The sequence below is a fragment of the Chrysochloris asiatica genome, unplaced genomic scaffold (assembly GCF_000296735.1).
Source record: "Chrysochloris asiatica unplaced genomic scaffold, ChrAsi1.0 scaffold00114, whole genome shotgun sequence".
In the NCBI taxonomy this organism is placed as follows: Eukaryota; Metazoa; Chordata; class Mammalia; order Afrosoricida; family Chrysochloridae; genus Chrysochloris; species Chrysochloris asiatica.
The window spans coordinates 7,221,067-7,233,843 of record NW_006408632.1 but is presented as its reverse complement, the minus strand read 5'-3'; positions in this window follow the sequence as shown (position 1 = coordinate 7,233,843).

The following is a 12,777-nucleotide window of genomic DNA, read 5'->3' as shown; positions in this document are numbered from 1 at the left end:
AAGTTATATGAATTGTTGAATGTAAAACTGATGATGTGCCCTGTAAACTTTCACTCAATCCACAATAAAAACCTTAAATTAAAAAAAAAAAAAGGCACCTAGGCTTGGCTCGTTCCATAGTTTAAGGGAAAGAAACGCAAAGCCTCCTGGAAGTTTCTATACTGCCTGACAATGCTGATTGGAGAGGGTGAGCTGACCAGAATTCTCAGCAAAAGGTTTTGGCAGCTGTGTCCTCTCATTTATATTTTTGGGGAACCTTAGTAAGGTGGTGAAAAAACCAATGCAACTACGGATGCGCAACCGAGGCAGGAAATCTCTGAGAACGAAGGGTTGGTGAGTCTCCTGTTTGTATTTCACCCAGTGCAGTGTTGTCAACCAGTAAACTGAGAACAACTTCTCAAAACTGTGGTGGCAAATGTCTACTGCTTAGTGAGAAATCCTAAAGCTCTGTCTTTTGTTTATGGTGAGCTTTTTCTTTTGTCATACTAAGGATTCAGGCTGATTTATGGGAAGGATATCTCATAAACCTGACTAACATAGTAGAACTTAAAAGGAGGCAGATTGATAAAGTGGGGCAAATTTTGAAGACAGAGTTGTTATTTATTATCTTTGCATCTCTAAGCTAGTTAATTTCCCAGACTGCTACTTCCCTCAGCTGTAACTGGAAATAATAACCACTATTTATTTTCAATTATAATATCTAAAGGGGATGAAGTATGTAAGGATGCAGTATAACTCGTGATACATAGTGGACACCCAACAGGTATTCATAGAAGAAACGAGAGATGAAGGTTTGGGCCTAAAGTGAGGCCTCTTATATATATTCCACCTGGTTTGATATTGGACTAAATTATATAGCCTGGGATTATATTTCAAAGGTGTCCATAGTAGGACAGATGCTCTGACCCAGTCAAATGTTTTCCAAAGGTGAATAAATAGTTACTGATCTTCTATGACATATTTAGCAGCTTAGCAGGACTTTTTGTATATGTTGTTTGATTTAACACTCACAAGTCCTTTCAGAGATAAATATTGCTATTTTTTATGACGATGACCACGAGAAGAATATAACCAAGGAAAGGCAGTAAATTGTTGTGTTAATACAGGTCTAGGAAATTCTACAACGTTTCTTCTTTTTCTTAATCGCCAAGCTACTTCCCTAAAAAACGTTTCATAAAGTCTCCTTAGCAATTTTCATGAAGATCATTGTTCAACTACCTTGTTCATCATTATCCTTTCCCATGTGCTAACTGATTATTTAATTTCCTTAATGGAGAGTATAGAAATCATTTTCAAAAACAAATTCCATGAATTTGGGATGGTTATTCTTGAAATGTCTAAAAAACACTAGGACTACCTTAAGAGAAAATGCAATGACAATCTAATGAGACACTTCACTAGTCACGTAACTACATAGCATTGATGCCAGTTGGCCCCTTATGGGAACAAGGACTGCTCATGGCTGGGTTTTGTGCCTTTGGTCTGGTTCTTTGAGTCTGTCTGAAAGATGACTTTGATTACTGGAAAGTCAAATTTCCTCTGCTCACTTGCTAAAAGCAGGTGAGTTGGTGGAAAGTGTTTCCAGCCAGAACTTGCAAGGTACAGCTCCTGAAAGCTAGCTCATATATAAGTATAAGTAAATAGTAAGTAAAATAAGGATAAAATGATGACATTCTTCAAGAAACAGCTTTAGGTCCTTGAAAATGATTATTTCTGTTTGCCTGCAACTGTAAAAATGAGTTTCAGGTAATAGCTTTTCCTTTATATGGTAAATGATGAATGGCCATTTAAACATTGACTCATCCAACAACCAAGATAGGAAAAAACATAAAAACTTACTGTGCTAAAAGGGAATTTGAAGACTGAAGTCACCTGATTTTTCAAACCTGATGATTACACCATGGGGACATTCATTTGTCTTTACTTCAACTCTGAAATTGCAAAAAATATATTTTGCCAGCCAGTGAAATCAAGCCCTTTAGCTCCTACACATTATTATTTTTTTTTCAATGCTATAAATATATTTTTCATCCAACATGGTGTATCCTCTTAAACTTTGAAAAATTTTATGGTAAATCAACCAACCCTATTAAAACATCCATAAAAATAAGAAGTCTTGGTGTGGTGCTATGGGTTAATGCACTTGACTGCAAAGTTGGTTTGAACCACAAGGTCCATGGTTCAAGCTCACCATTCACTCCTCGGAAACCTAATACAGGGACGCTATGGATAGGAACTGATTCAAAGGCACTTAACAACAACAAAATGTAGGAATACTCTCCCTTAAGTACTCATTTTGTTGAAAGAACATACTAGACTTAATTCACTTGTGTCAATCCTACCACCTGGGAAACAATATATCAGAGAACAAGTCAAATGTAACACAGCAAAGCACAGCACTTTTACAAGCACTAATATTATAACATTCTTAGTGTTCACAAAAATATGAATAGCTCAAGTACAATTTCCAGTTGACTCCAACAATAGCAATGTGTTTTAGGATTAAGAGGTTTAAGACAGAGAAAAGGATAGAGATTGTAGATGAAGACAGGGAATAATACAATTTTCTAATAGCAAGATAACAGAATCTCAACTTCTAAAACTTTCAGTAATCACTATCTGACAAATCAAACATTCTCAAAATTTAACCAATTCATATCTTAAAATTTAAGATACTAACTTAATATCTCAAAATTTAGCCAATTCATTAACTTAATATTATTAAGATGTCAGTTCTTTCCAAATTGATGCATTGATTCTGAGCTGACCTTTCCTCCTTGAATTTAACTGGCCAAAGAGATCTCCTTAGAAGACAGTTTTTTGGATAATTTTTATGAAGATACCCTAAATGAGACTAAGACCACTGTATTTATGACAGAAGTTATCTGCTGCCATCCACTAATCGCAGAGACAAGTTTAAGTACATTTCATTTAGAACAAACCTGTGCATAATAAATCAATTAAAACTGGAACCCTAGTAGCAATACATTTTCCTTAGCCTCTGTCTTAGACCTGATCTTCTAGAGAAGAAAACCAGTGAAACATATATGTTTATATATAGAAAGAGCTTATTATCTTAGAGTTGTAGAGTCTCAGGTGACCAGAAGAAGAGAGAGAGTCCCTCCCATATGTCCATTATATTGGGAGCAGGCCACACCCCCAAGGAAGCATCTCTTCAACTGATTGACTGCTCATAGCTGCTCATCATACAGCTAACTATGCCTTCATTAAGTTTCATCACCATGGGAATAAATACATCCCAACTGCTAAACCTCTGGAAATCCTGACCTACTGGAATTGACATAGAACCCTAACCATTACACCCTCATATAACTGAAAAAAATATTTTGTAAATATGTTATAATACTTTGTATATGTTTTTAATTTAAAATATTAAATTTCTTGTACTTGGATTTATAGCGAAGTTTCTGAATAAATCTACTGCGTTTCTATTTTCTAGACTATATATCAATGGCTAAAAATAAAATATGGAAATTTTAGGAGTTTGAAGTTAATTATTGCAAAATAAGAAGCCTCAAATTTAGAAAAGTTTGCTTTTGTTTTAGGAATATGAAACAAATTATCCACTTCACCATTTGTGTACCTCCTGTTGCTTTCTTCTCACTGTACTATTTTTTACAACATCAAGGTTTATAATATTTAAAGAAAACTTTAACTAAGACATATTTTAATAATCACTATCAATCATTTTTTTAGTTATATTTTGAGTCTTTACTGCCTAGAATTCACCTTTATTTATATTTTCAAGATGGTCTTGTAGATGTATTTTCTGAGTCTAAGCCTAAGAATATCTAGTTTTATGTGTTTTACTAGGATTATTTGACTTCTGGTGTTTACTGTAATATCAGCATTGGACTGCACATCATAGAGTCGGCAGTTCAAACCCACCAGCTGTTCTTTGGATACCCTATACAGGGTTTCTCTGAGTCAGAAATGACTCAGCACTTCACAACAAACAACTAGGATTATGAACATATTGTGTCACACTTTCTTAATAGTAGAGCTTTGTAAACATTTTTTTTTCATTCTTCTAGAAATGAATGTCACTTGGAGACATCTGAGCCTAGCTTGATTTTTCTAAGATACTATTGATACTTTACTTACTTGCTTTTTCTGCCTGTAAGTTCATTATCGTAACCAGATTTAATTTTTATCTATTTTTTTAAAAATACAATTTCTTTAAATCTTAATTTAAATTTGAATTAATCGAATGACTGTCACTTAATTTCAGAGAAATTTTCTGCTTCTCATTGTAGATTTTTTCCTATATTTGTTTAAAAAACTTTATGTTCCAAGATTATTGTGGTGGTGGTGGTGGTGGTTATGTGCTGTGGTTTTCCATAGAAGAAATATCTGGAGTCGGTTCCAACTCATAGCGACCCTGTACAGGGTTTCTGAGGCTTCAAAGATTTATGGGAGAAGAAAGCCTCATCTTTCTCCCATAGAACTGCTGGGAGTTTTGAACTGCTGACTTTGAGATTAGTAGGCCTACTCATAACCACCATGCTACCAGAGCTCCTTGTTCCAAGATTATAAATTCCATGAAATCACCTTTACCTTGTTCTTATTTACCTTATTTTTAACTGCTTTTATTGTTTGCCTTTCTGCTCTGCATTTATTATGAATAATGTAATATTTCTCTATGTCAGAAATTATAGTACAACTGTGCAATAGGCATACTTTTTTGTTGTTGTTGAGTTTTTATTGTAATTTGATTGAAAGTTTACAGGGCAAATCAGTTTCACATTCAACAAATCATATACATTGTTTCATTTCAATGATTATAATCCCCTCCATGTACCATCAGTTAACAGTATTTCTCTCTATTCCTTTTAGCTTCTTCCTCTTCTCCTTCCTTCCTTCCTTCCTTCCTTTTTTCCTCCCTCCCTCCCTCCCTTCTTTTCTTTTCTTTCTCTCTCTCTCTTTCTTTCTTCCCTCAGACATATATAATAGTTTACACCATCAAAGAGCACATTCTGCAAGTCTGCCTCCTGGCCACCAACACTCAGTCCCTCTCTTTCTGTAAATCTGGACTCCTCAGCTGCTTCCTCTCTCCATGTCCCCATCTCTGCCACCATCTCTCATGTCACTGCTTCTCTGGATAGGGTCCCGCATTCCACTTGTGCTCTTCTCCCTTGACGGCCCTAGGTTCCTCTGTTTCTGGACTGTAAGATTAACTACTCCCCTGTTTTTGTTACAAAACTTCTACCTTTGCAATTGTGACAGTCGCACTTAGTCATAATAATAATTACTCACCATTGAATCATAAGAATCTTATCCCCATCTGTTTTTACCATACCCATCTAGACAAGATGAAAACTATTCAGTGGGTTATCTATCATCCCCCCCACACTCTTAAACTAAACTCCCCCTTGAAACCTTGTAAGCCAGTCACTTCGTGCCTTTATCCCCTCCTCATTTTAGGTAGCCAATGATTAAGTTGCCCATCCCTATCTACCCTGTATACAGAGGGGATAACATTGATAGTTAATTTGAAGGCTCCTTCCCTCTCTGTTGGTACTTTGAGCTACTACCTCCATGAATATAGGTCAAATTAATCAAATTGTAGTAATTTACCCTCATTTACTTTATCAAAAATTGTTTTCCTTTTTATCTACCTCTAGTTGAGTTATGGTGTGGCACTGTGTGTTAATGCGCCAGACTGCAAAGCCGTTTGAATTGCTGGGTCAGTGGTTCAAGCCCACCAGCTGCTCCTTGGAAACCCTATGCAAGGTAGCTATAGGTCGGAATAGACTCCATGGCACTTAACAACAACAAGTTGAGTTCTGATTATCAAGCCATCAAGGTTAGATCAAATGTGTACTATCTGCAACTGATTGACAGCGCTTTTGTGCATCTCCCCTCACTTCATATCAGCTGGATGCTTCACTCTCAACTCTAGCCCTCTGTGGCTATGTCCTTGTCCTTGGACTCAGGTGTCCCTAGGTCTCACCACACTTGGGACCAACCAACCCTTCCTCTTCTCTCTCTCATCTCCAGGTCAACAGGAGAGAGTCTATGGAACTTGGTTGAACTCAGCCCATTTCTTCACTGCTGCCTTTCCCCCTTTTCCACTCACCAGGAGACCAATGTGGTCACTAGCAAGCTTACATGCCTACTCATGAGTTCCCTTTGAGTTTCAGTCTTAGAGGGCAGTTTTCCTGAAGGAACTTGATTGCTTGCCTTGATGGCTTCCTGGCGTGATAGGCATATTTTAGCAGGGAAATGGGGAAGGTAAATTAAAGAGACCCATATAAGAGAGTCATGGCATAATGTATTTAAAGTTTTGTTTCCACATCAATACTGACAATCTACATAATATTTAGTGCTTAAAAGTTTATAGATTAATTTCATATGCATAATCTAATTTTATTCTCACAATTCTAACTAGGCAAGGAAATACTTTTCCCACTTTTTAGATATGATTAAGTAAACAATTGAATCAAGTACCGATGATTAAAATGCAACATAATGTGAATATTTAAAAACACTGTTGGTTACCTAATCCAACCTTTGTCTTCCTGTCCTACCTCTGTGTTCCAAGCCATTATTACAGCTAGGGGTGGCCATATGATATATTTCTGACTTATAAAGTAAACTATGGAACACATTCATTGAGAAAGCTTTTAGATTTCTGATAAAAGATATGGATCGTGTTCACATCTCAGTCTTTCTCCTTCCTTCTTACCTTGCTGCAAACACCATGTCAGAACATAGGGCAATCATTATAAGGGCTGAGGAAAAGCCCAAGAAAAATATGATGGTATCACCTATACCATGATTGAGTCACATAACAAATGTTGTCAGTTGTCTGCCTACCTCTATGTTCCTTGTTACATAAGACAAATAAGTCTCTTTGTCTAAGCCACATTAGTAACATTTTATGTTACCTGCAGCCAAAGCATCTCCAACACAATCAACAAATAACAGTGTGATAACAGGAATGAGTTATGCTCTGTATCATGTGCAAATTTACCTTAAATTTACATAATGAAATAATAGTTTAAATATAATAATCATCCTTTTGTCTCCTGATAAGTAGTAAGACTAAGTTATCCCCATAGAAGGAACTGGGACCTCACCTGGATAGAAAAAAAATTAGCATTTTATCTCACTGGGCAAGTATTCAAATTAAATTGTTCCAAGGAGCAAAAGTAATTGATGTCGGTTGAATAGAAAATAATGTTACTTTAATTCATTGTGTTTCTGAGTAAACTAGAAGAATAAGAATGACTAGAAGTTCTTTGTTTATGAATCTAAATACTTTTCCTGATTTGCAAGACTGCTCTAGACACTGAATGATTATTTTCATTTACATGGTATAAGCAATTCACTTTCTCATACATCTTAAAAGTCTACCTACACAAGAGATAAGAATTATGCTCTTTTATATTAAAATTGATATAATTTCATGAATCATTTTCATTGACTGATGATTTATAAAGTATTCTCTTTCTGGAAAACCTCATTACTTTTTGAAGTCTCCGCTACTCTCCAAAAAAAAAAAAAAAATTCAACTTAATAAGAATCCTGCCATTTTGTGCCAATTTACAAGTTATGGGTGATCTGGGCAAATCTTTTAATTGGTTTTGAATTGTGCTGTTTGCCTCAGATCTATCTAACCATTAAGTCATTCAGAGACTAAATGAAACCTTGTAATGCAACATACCAAAATTCTTGAGGCAAGCTTTTTTTTTTTTTCAATAATCAGATAATTATACATAACTAGTCAACATTGCCTCAAACAAATTATGCTCTGTTGAAGCATGAAAGAGTTTTCCTGGCACTATTTTAAGTTCAACTAATCTTATTGACTGATCTAATAGGTGTCTGTCTACAAAACCTGTTTATGGGTGTTGTGGTTTGGTTACATAGCATTGTATAGTTGCTGCTCTATAATAAGCCCCTGTTAATTATATCATTTTTCAAATAAATATTTGTATCTTTTCTTTTGAAAAATCACAGGTTCAGTAAACTTGGCAAATGTGTATGTATTTTGACTGCAGAGTGTTTTGTCTTTTATTCATTGTAGCTCATCTATAATAATACACTGCTTCATGACACAGTAGACTAGCAAAGAAAAGAAGGCCAGCAGTTGTTTGCTGTGCATTAAGTCCTGAAACAGAAGAGTCACTCTGCTTTCAGACCTCCTTGCTTGACTATTTCACTGGAGTCAAATGGTTTAGAGTACTGTGTCAAGCCAATCAAACATTAGCATCATTTGTGCAGTGATAAGGCTTATGTTTTTGAAGTGGGGTGGGATTCTTTGTCCCTTTCTACACAGATTATGTAAAATGGAAACCTAAGACATCTATTCAACTAATTCAAGCAAAAAGAAAAACGGTGGGATTAATTACTAGAAGTAGTCATCAATAGCAATGGAGTTCTGTGAATAAGTGCTTCACTATGACTTAGCATTTTCTGCAGCTGAAGTTTTATTTCTATAGAGTGAAGGAATGAGCTAAGGATTACGCTCAAGGCACATCACTTAGGGGGTGGGCAAAGATAAATGGATAGCAAACTCCTAGTTCTCTTGTTGACTTAAGGACATAGCACATGGAGTACAATGGGGATAAATACATCAACATAATTTTGTTGTTAAGTGCCATCAAGTCGATTCCCATCCATAGCAACCCTGCATAGGGTTTCCAATGAGCAGCTGCTTAGCTTGAACCACTGACCTTGCAATTCAAACAAATTTGCAGTCTGACACATTAGCCCACAGCGCCACACCATGACTCAACACAACAGAGTGCAAAAAATCAGTAGCCTTCATCAATTTAAGTTTTTAAGAATGATACTCTGGATTTATAAGTGAAATTATTTTAAATTTGAGTGTGGTAAATTACTAAACAAAAATACTTTGATTATAATAGTGGTTGTAGTGATTGTGTACCACTGACTGGGCTCCAACTCATAGCATCATCTTTCTCCTGTATAGTGGTATAGTGACTGATAGATTTGAACTTTCCATTAGCAGCCCACCTTGTGTTCTACTATGCTACCAGGGCTCCTTATATATATGGTATTGGTTTTATTTATCTCTATAGATACATACATATATAGAAGGAGCTCTTGTAGCGTAGTGGCTGCGAACCGCAAGGTCAGCAGTTTGAAACTACCAGCTGTTCCACAGGAGAAAGATGAGGCTTTCTGCTCCCATAAAGATGTACAGCCTTGGAAACCCCGTACAGGGTCGCTATGAGTCGGAACCGACTCCACGGCACATAACAACAACAACAACACACATATATAGATAAATAAAACCAATTTTATATATACATATATATATATATACACACATACACACACATATATATATATATATATAAAACCAGTACTCTGTTTTAAAACCACAAAGGCAAAAGACTATTGTCACGTTATATTTCAGTGTTGCAAAATTACTGTTTTCATTTTTTTAATGTTGCAATAAATGTATACTTACAAAAGTTTTTAAACATCAGGCTATCTATCAAGAAAACAGCATGTAAAATATAACAAATTTAAGGGAAAAAGCAACTAATGCTTATCAATTCAGCAAAGCATTCATTGGGTAGCTTTGGTTGAATTTTTCTTTTATATTGTCTTTTAAATTTTATAAAGCATCAATTTTGAATAAATGCCTTTTCCCACTCAGTACCACTTACTAAAGACAATACTTTCTCTGCTAACTTAAAACCCAACTTTGTTGTATGTATATATGTGGACCTTATGTGTATGGGTTTTATTTATACAAGAAATACACACACACACATATATACATACATATTTGTGTTTCCTATATATATAGTTTTTTTTTTTCCTTTTCCTTTAATCCATTTGTCTATACCTGTAACAATATTAAAAAAAAAAAAAAATTTCAACTCATACCTTAATGTCTATGCTACTATAATAATTATTCATGTCTAAGAAAGGAAGTCCTCTTACTTTGCTATTATCTTCAAGAGTTTCTCCAATTTTTGAATTAACTTGTCAAGTAAAAAAAAAGTGCAGAAATTTAAAATACAGTTATACAGACTCATGTTCCAGTTATCTATTTTCCATATCACATACCACATTAAACTTATTGATCTTTATTTTTTGCCCATTCAAAAAAAAAGGTGACCAAATGGAATGTGGCAATCATCAAACAATATCATTAATATCACCTGTAGGAATAATTTTGCTGCAGATTATTCAAAAACAGTTATAGCAGTACATCAGGGAACTACCAGAAATGCAAGCCACATTCATAAGAGAACATGGAACTAGGGATGTCAATGCTAGCATCAGATGAATCTTGGCTGAAAGCTGAGAATACCACTAAGATATTTACATGTGTTTTAGTAACTATGCAAAAGCATTCAACTTATGTGGATCATAACAAACTATGGATAAAATTACAAAGAAAGGGAATTCCAGAATACTTCATTGTTTCCATGAGGAACCTGTACATAGACTAAGATGTAGTCTTTTGAATAGCACAAGGAAATACTGACTGGTTTAAAATAAAGAAAGGTGTGTGACAGGGTTGTATTTGTTCACCGTACCTGCTAAATCTGTATGTTAAGCAAATAATGAGAGAAGCTGGATTATCTGAAGCAGAACGGGACATAAGAATTAGAGGAAGACTCATTAACAACCTGATGTAAGCAGCTGACACAACCTTCTTTGAAATACTTAATAATGAAGAGCAAATACTACTGTCTTCAGTATTGATTGCTCCTCAATGTAAAGAAAATTAAAATACTCACAATGGGACTAAGTAACAGCATGATAAACAGAGAAAAGATTAAAGTTATCAAAGACTTGATTTTGTTTGGATCCACAATCAACACTCAAGGAAGCAGCAGCCAAGAAATCCAATGACATATCATATTAGTTAGGCAAATCTGCTGCAAAAGACCTCATCAAAAGCAAAGATGTCAGTTTGAGGACTAATGTGCTCCTGACCCAAGCCATGGTATTTTCAGTAGCCCTCATATGCATGTGAAAGTTGGACAGTGAATAAGGAAGACATTAGAAGAATTGATGTGTGTGAATTATGGTGTTGGCAAAGAATATTAGAAGAACATAAACTGCCTGAAGAACAAATAAATCTGTGTTAGAAGTACAACCAGAACGCTCCTTAGTCAAGATGGTGAGACTTTGTCTCTCATACTTCTAACATATTATGAGGAGGGACGAGTCCCTGGAAAAGGGCATAATGCTTGGTAAAGTGGAGGGCCAGAGAAAAAGAGGAAGACCCCTAATGAGAGGGATTCACAAAGTGACAACAACAATGAGTTCACAAATAATAATAATTATGAGGCTGGCACAGGACAATGCAGTGTTTCGTTCTATTGTGCATGGGGTCTCTATGAGTTGGAACTAACTCAACAGCATCTAACAACAATACAAAAACTTAATGATATAAAAGAATGATTATTTTATATATCACAGTTCTAAAGGTTTACTGAGAATAGCCATGTGTTTTTTTTTGGGAGGTTCTCCTGCGGTTATTGTCTAATGGTGTCTAGCAGTTGGAGACATCTTAGGCCATCCATTTACATATTTCAAGACTGAAACTAGATGTCAGTGGGGACCTCATCTAGGTCTTTTCTTCAGAGTTGCTACCCATCTTTTCCCCATGTAGCTTCCTTATCTCCTCATGGCATTGTGACGATTTCAAGATCAACAGTACTAAGAAAACCAGACAGAAGCTCTTCTAACCTTTATGACCTAATCTCACTCCCAGATACCATCTTCTGCCATAAAATAAAGGGGAAAAATAAAATCCTTTTTTCAATTAATGATTCTAACTCAGAGCAACCCCATAGTACAGAATAAAATTGCCCTATAGGATTTTCACACCAGCTGCTCCTCACAAACCCTATACAGGGAAGCCATGGGTCAGAACTGACTCGACGGTACTTAACAACACAGGATTTTCAACGCTGCAAATGTTTTTGATATCTGACTGCTACATTTTTCTCCAGGGGAGTAAACGATGGGCTTTGAACTGCTGTCTTTTTAGTTTAGAGCCAAAGTCTTAAGTACTGTGCTACAAAGGTTCCCTACTTCTGTAATACAAATAACAAACAAACAAACAAACAAATAAAAAGAACAAATCTGTTTCCATAGAGTTGATTCTAACTCATAAAGACACTACGTTGTTGTTGTTGTTAAGTGCTGTGGAATCGGTTGTGACTCATAGTGACCCTGTATAAGGTTTCCGAGAATCGGCTGGTAAGTTTGAACCACCAACCTTGAGGTTGAAGCCAACCTTGTGGTCCAGCACCACATAAGCACTTCTTTAGCCCACCAAAATCCAAAGGAGAGAAACACAGACCACACTACATCTCTCTATGTTGTTGTTGTTAAGTGCCATCAAATCAGTTCTTAATCATAGCAATCCTACATAGAGTTTCCCAGGAGCGGCTGATGGGTTAGAACCACTGAACTTATGGCTAGTAGCCCAGTGCTTATCCTACAGTGCTACACCACACCTCTCTATAGTACACATATAAACATACTCATTATGAGTATATGAGAAAAGAAGTGTTGCTGCGCCATGTTAAAAAAAAATCAATTCTGCTGATCAACTTAGAGAAAAGTAACATTTTTATGCTATTAAATCTTTAGACCCATTAACACATTAATGGTGTGTTATTGTTGTTGTTAAGTGCAGTCAAGTTGGTTCCGTCTCTTAGCAATCCTGTACAGGATTTCAGAGGAGTGGCTAGTGGGTCTGAACTGGCAACCTTGCAGTTAACAGTTCAGTGCCTATCCTACTAT